Below are 6354 nucleotides of genomic sequence, written 5' to 3' on the forward strand. Positions count from 1 at the left end.
GAGATGGCAAAAGCAGAATGCAGCCTTTTTAAAAGGAACACTAGGTTAACTAAAGTGAATAACATGTGATGAAGTCACTGACCTTGAGATCCATGCAACATCAAATAACTTTAAATTGATATTAAAAAAATAGTGAAATCCGCAAATCCACACGAGGCAGTTTGCAAAGTGATCTGGCATTTCAAGGTGCTATTTTTTTTTGTCACCCCTTTGATCTATGTGTGGTTTGCTTATCCAAATAAGTTAATGGCCTTCTCCTGTCTTGTGTTGAGGTTATGTCCATTGGAAACCAAAGCATCAACAAAGGAAAGCCAAGGACCTGGGAATTTGGATCTTGTACAAACACAGCTGCTGATACAAGGTGAACAAATTATGCCTTTAGATTCCTGTCTTTTTTCCTCCAAAATGACTTCTCAGTGAATCCTGGCATGTTTATTTAAAAGGGAAATATCCACAGGAAATAAAGAAACCTCAAAATGTCAATTTGCAACTAATTTGGTGATTCACCATTGGGAAACTAAATATTTGTGTAACAATGCATAGACTTGAGAGATTATGAATTAGATCAGCCTAATCTAGTATGCCTATAAAGCTCAGTGCAGCACCACATGATTAGCTTGTGACAGCATATTAATTGCAATTGTGCAGTTCTATATCCAAGCTAACACACTTTCTTATTGAATAAATTCTCTAGACATAGGAATCATTTGAGCAAGTGTGTGTGTCTTCACTTGACATAGTAATGGAAATAGGTAAGTACTACTCAGTAAAATTGCTCGAAGATGTGCATCTAAACCTGCTTAGATAAATTGTTCATTTATTTCTTTCTGGTGACAGTTGTTTTGTATAGACTGAGGGTGCAGAGATAAGTATGATATAAATTAAGTATAATATATATATAATAATATATATATAAAAGTATGCACTGAAGTCCATTCATGGTGCTACAAAACCAGCTTAGGTGGTTTGACCTTCTGTCAACACTCTGTCTTCTTGTGCACACAGAGAGGTTGTTTACTTTCTTTGCTGAAAGGGTGTATTTCTGGCACATGTAGAACTTGGTGTCCACCAGGACCACCAGCTCCTTCTCTGCAGACCTGGTTCTCAGCCTGGACTGGCTCGTGGGGTCATTCCTCCTTTGGTTCAGGACTTGGCTTTCCTCTTTGTACAACTTCACAAGGGTTCTGTCAGCCCATTTCTCCATCCTGACAAGGTCCTTCTGAATGTAACAGAACTATCTGGTGAATATTCCTCCCAGTTTTGTGTTGTCTGCAATCGTTTTGCCTTGTGTTGAGGATCCTTGTAGCTCTAGCAATATCAGTTCAAATTAGTGATTCTAGAGAACAGGTTTCCAGCTGAAAGCCAGTAATTGTCGGATTCCTGACACAAGCTCTTCAAGGTGGGGTAGTTTGGCTACAGCTGAAAAGCTTTAGGTTTTCTAAGGTTTTTTTATCATATCAGGCCAGCTGCCAGAGGACAAATGCTTTATTGTTCTGACATTTCACCAAATAAGTCACAGATATTTTGAGCAAAACATCTTGATCACAGCAGTCAGTTGGTTTTGGAAAAGGCCTATCACCTGGAAAAAAACAGCAACTGCATTAATCTGTGTTTTACTCTTTCATCTATAAATGTCAGAGGGATAAAAAAAAACCACAAAAAAACACTACACTAAAGGTCTGCTCTTATTCTGGAAAAGATATTTCTTTATTCTTCTTCAATCTGATGTTGTACCATTTCCAATGCAAATGTATTTGAGCCTATATCCTGTGGGCATTCAATCAAGTTATTAGCAATTAGCACATTGTAAAACATTAATTTATTCATTCTGGTATGGTTCGCATGATCTAGCATGGTCTTATAGTAAGCAGATCAACCTTATTCGGCAGTGTGTATAAGAATGTATGTGTCTAAAGAAGAAAATTCAACTCACCCAAAAAAGCATTTTGAATGAAACATGCTGGGTTGGGTTTGCGTAACAAGGCTTTGGAAATGTAGGGGCTTCTTTGAGAAGATGCCAGAAGCTTCCCCCATATCAGGTAGAGCCAATCCCAACTGGATCCAGGATGGACACTGCACTGACCAAGGATGAGCCTATTAGCAAAGGTGTTAGTACCTCTGGATAACATATATAAGAAGGGGGTGAAAACCCTACACAGCAGAGAGGGGAGTGATAATATGTGAGAAAACTACTTTGGAATCACCAAGGTTAGTGCAGAAGGAGATGCTCCAGGCACTGGAGCAGAGATTCCCCTGCAGACCATGGAGAAGACCATGGTGAGGCAAGGTATCCTTCCTCAGCACATGGAGGACCCCATCCTGGAGCAGTCTGTTCCTGAAGGACTGATCCTGTGGGAATCCTGGAGCAATTCATGAAGAACTGCAGCCATGGGAAGGACTCACATTGGAGGAGCTCATGGAGGACTCTCCTGTGAAAGGGACCCCATGTTGGAGCATGGCCACTTGTTCTTATTCTTAATTTTCAGGTAAGGATTTAAATACCTGTTTTCACTGTTTGGTAGATGATCCCTCTTCTTTTGGGTACAATTTTAATCTGCTACTCATTTAGCCCTGCTGGCCTCAACAAAACAAGTCTTGCTTCACATTACATGTAAACTCTAAATTCTGTTTATTATATGTCTTTCATGCATTCTATGCTTCGCTAATTAAAGTAGCTTGTTTAAGCTGGTCTTAAACAGAGTCCACTATGCTTGAAAGCTGATACCATAGCTTAGAATGTTTAATGACTGATAATATACTATAGCTAGTTCCAGCCGTAGAAAGTGAGTATGAACACTGTTAATATTCAGTTGGGCACTAAAAGCATATCGTGTAGAGCCTACACTGCTAGTAAGAGGCCAAGGTAGAATAAAAGAAATTAAATAATTTGTTAGAGGGTTTCCAGAAAGTTAATTAAAAAGGAGAGAAATGACAGTCCATATTTTACTTTTTTGAACTTTTTTAGTTATTAGTGAATTAAAACTAGAGTCACCTTCCCAACTGATCAGTTTGCAAATAAATTTTTGAACTCATTTCAGCAAGTCTTTCTTTTAAGCTTGAAAAGATACTAATTCAAATGTATTTTTTCTTCTAACTTTGAGCAAGAAATTATATCTTAATAGAGACTATGGACTACCAGTAAAGTAAAAACAGCTATTTGCAGTCCCATTCTTCTGGTCTTCAAATAAAAAAACACAAAAACATCCATGAGGCAAGAGCTATGGAATTTAATAAATATAAAGTTTATAAGTTTACTTTCTAGTTATAATTATGGGTCATCTTGTGTGTACATCTAGTACACTTACATCATTAATCCCTGGCCCAGGAACTCCGAAGCTTTTCTTCCTTGTCATCTCCTTATTGTCTTCTCAGTATGAGCTGGCTTAAGACAATAAACTGACCTGAGACAAGGTGGTTGTCTGACCTCCTAATCCTCTTCACAATGAAGTACGTTTTTCAGGAGCTCTAAAAATGGGAATTTCAGAAAATCCAGATTCCCCTAGGAAGCTCAAACTGCGCCTAGGCCACTGTTTATGTTTAAATGTGTTGATTAACATTCCAAGTAGACAAGATGGATGTTCCACAGGTTGGATCATTCTCCTTAATTACTGTTGCAGATTCTTCTTCAATATTATTCAATAATCTTAACTTCTACTAATTTAGTTTTCCAGCTAAAGTAACTTTTGATCACTTATTTACAGAGAGAAAAGTGGTCAATGGACACAGCTTATCTTAATGGGCTGTAAACTTCATGTAATGTAATGAACAAAATGATCAAACAAAAAGTATGGTGGATAAGAATTTGCTATGAGCTGTCAATGGTTTGATTTTGGTGCTTTTTTAATTTGTATTTCTTTTTGTTATTGGTAGTTAGATATAGTTTGTTGGTTTTTGCATATTGCCTTCTTATTATAGTATCTAACAGTTGTGTTTTACCAGGTGTCTCAAAGTAAGAAAACTCTTTCTTTCTTCATTATTTAACTGCTGAGTTAGGATAACAGGCAAATTCCCAATCCTTAGAAGCTTTTGAATATCTCAATAACACAGTATTTAGAGATGCCTATAAGAAAGGTCCAGTCCTTGTATGTGCAATCAATACCTCTGTTTCAGGAGCTGGAACTAAAGGCAAAGTCTTATATAGAGAGAAGTTAGTGCAAATTTCCATTGATTTCATTGTAGGTAGCAGTACAACCGTAATATTTCCTTTTCTTGCCTCAGCTTATTTTCATTAACTAGATTACAGTTTCTATTTACAAATAGAAAGCTGAATACAATAAGATCTGTTGATTAAATACCAATAAACTCCTGGCATGCAGAATGGGATTTATATTACCTAACTTAAGCCATCTAAAAGTCAAATTTAAGCTAATCACCTAAGCTCCATCTATATTCCACAGACTCTGAAGGGTGGCTCTTTTTCAAAATTAGCATTCATCTTACATCAAATGGCTCCCTTGGGGTACCCATTCCAATCAGTTGCAGAATAAGTCACATTTACACTGTATGCCTAACTTTAATATACATTTCTTTGGGAATAACTTACAGGGCAACTGTTGATTTTGAAAGAACTGAGGATGCTAATGTCAGCACCAGCAAAACTCAGCAGTTTAACTGATGAGCAGCTGATACTAGGCTGATGAGCAGGATGATTGCAGTTCATCAAAGGACTAATGAAGATTCACATGAGACATCTCTGTTACTTTCTGGAGAAGAACACGAAAACTAGGAAATAGCTAAATATAGCTTTTCAAAATACACAACATGAAATGAACACAGTGTGCTGCAAATGACTTAAGGTTGCACACAAGATCATGGTGTAGGTGAACAGCTCATCTTGAGGGAATATCCTGAGTGCCATCATGCCACATGTACAGGTCACCTATGTGATCAGGACCAGCCAGAATGGGTTTGTAAAAGGCAGGTCCTGTTTGACTAACCTGATCTCTTTCTATGACAAGGTGACCCGCTTAGTGGATGAAAGGAAGGCTGTGGTATTAGAAAGGGAGAAAGGAATTAAAAGTTTGTAAAGGTGAATCATAAACCAGACCTCTTGAATTTAAGTTGCAAGAGAGCTCGACATTAGGAAATACTTTCTGACCCCTATTACAAGGAATCACTTGCTTGATATTATGGTGAATAAAGAAACCATGAGTCCATTCGTGAGTCTGTCCGAGTCTGGAACACAATGACATGGGATGAGAAACTGACTCAGGTGAAACTAGCTATGGGTAGTGAATTAGCAGAAGCTCTCTGAAGCTCCAGAAGTTTATCCTGGTCTGCTGAGCACATGGAGAGAGCCACAGCTTCTTGGTCCCCTTAGTAGTGAAACACGGGGTGACTTGAAGGAATAGCCAGTACTAGTTATTTTCTTCCTAAGATAAATCCCATGAAAAAGCTGAAAGTATGTTGATATATAAATATTGTGAGTAAAGCATCTTGTGATAAACTCTTCTAAACAGATCAATAGCCACTCAGTCTCTTTTTAAAAGAAAGATTATAAAGTATTAAATACTATTGGAAAAAGCTAGGAGTAGGCATAGGTGTCAGGAAAAATATTTCTATTTGTTGTGTCCTCCTTGCAAATAGCAATTATTCTATCCATTTGAAATGAAACTATTTTTATTTACTGCAAATTAAATAATTCCAGACAAGCATTAACAAACTGCCTTCCCTGGATCCCCTTCTTTCCATTCCCACCTTCACTGCTCTGCTCCCGACCCCTCTCCCCAAGGTGCAGGGGTGCAGATGGGGTTGCACTCAGCCCGGCATAGGCCCTCTTGGCTGATGCTCCCTCCTCATTCGTCCCCCTGCTCCAGCGCTGGCCCTTTCCCGCTGCACCCTTCAGGGACCCCCACTCCCACCAGGGCTTTGCAGGGCTGCAGCTCCTGCAGGAAATATCCCCCTGCTGAGGAGTGAGGTCACTCAATCTTCCAAACCACCCAGCCTTATGGAGCAGCCATCCCATCTCTTGCTGGTCCCAGATAAAACATCATCCACCCAGGCAGGATCAGCTCTTAACAAACTAATCCTGAAAGATGCCTCCTAAATATCTACAGTGATGGAAACCATGAAGAAAAGCATTAGGGCTGGTAGGTCTGAGTGGCCTCGTATGTATCATACTTCCTGAGTTTCATCAGACCAAATTTGTAGTGAGATTTTTGCCAAGAAATGTCAAAATGTTCTGTGTCAGCTCAGGATGCACGAAGCATTTCCTGAGGAAAAAAACTTTTCCATCTCTTCCATGTTACCTTTTATTCCCCCAGGACCTTATTAAAGCATAGGTATGTTAGGTTTTTTGGCTTTTTGCTTGTTTATTTTGGGAGTATATTTCTCAGAAACACTATAAACTTCTAA

At 38.7% G+C, this 6354-nt stretch overlaps 1 long non-coding RNA gene across 1 annotated transcript; it reads left to right on the forward strand.

Annotated features, from left to right (window-relative positions):
* The first annotated feature begins 2101 nt into the window (after positions 1-2101).
* Positions 2102-3691, forward strand: LOC133266295 (uncharacterized). Its single transcript, XR_009742303.1, has 3 exons — positions 2102-2208; positions 2302-2486; positions 3461-3691. It is a non-coding gene; the product is annotated as an uncharacterized LOC133266295 (long non-coding RNA).
* Positions 3692-6354: the final 2663 nt, after the last annotated feature.

This window comes from Pezoporus flaviventris, unplaced genomic scaffold, assembly GCF_033815535.1.
Source record: "Pezoporus flaviventris isolate CSIRO_AGI_PZ_B2104156 unplaced genomic scaffold, CSIRO_AGI_Pfla_v1 ptg000007l, whole genome shotgun sequence".
Taxonomy (NCBI): domain Eukaryota; kingdom Metazoa; phylum Chordata; class Aves; order Psittaciformes; family Psittacidae; genus Pezoporus; species Pezoporus flaviventris.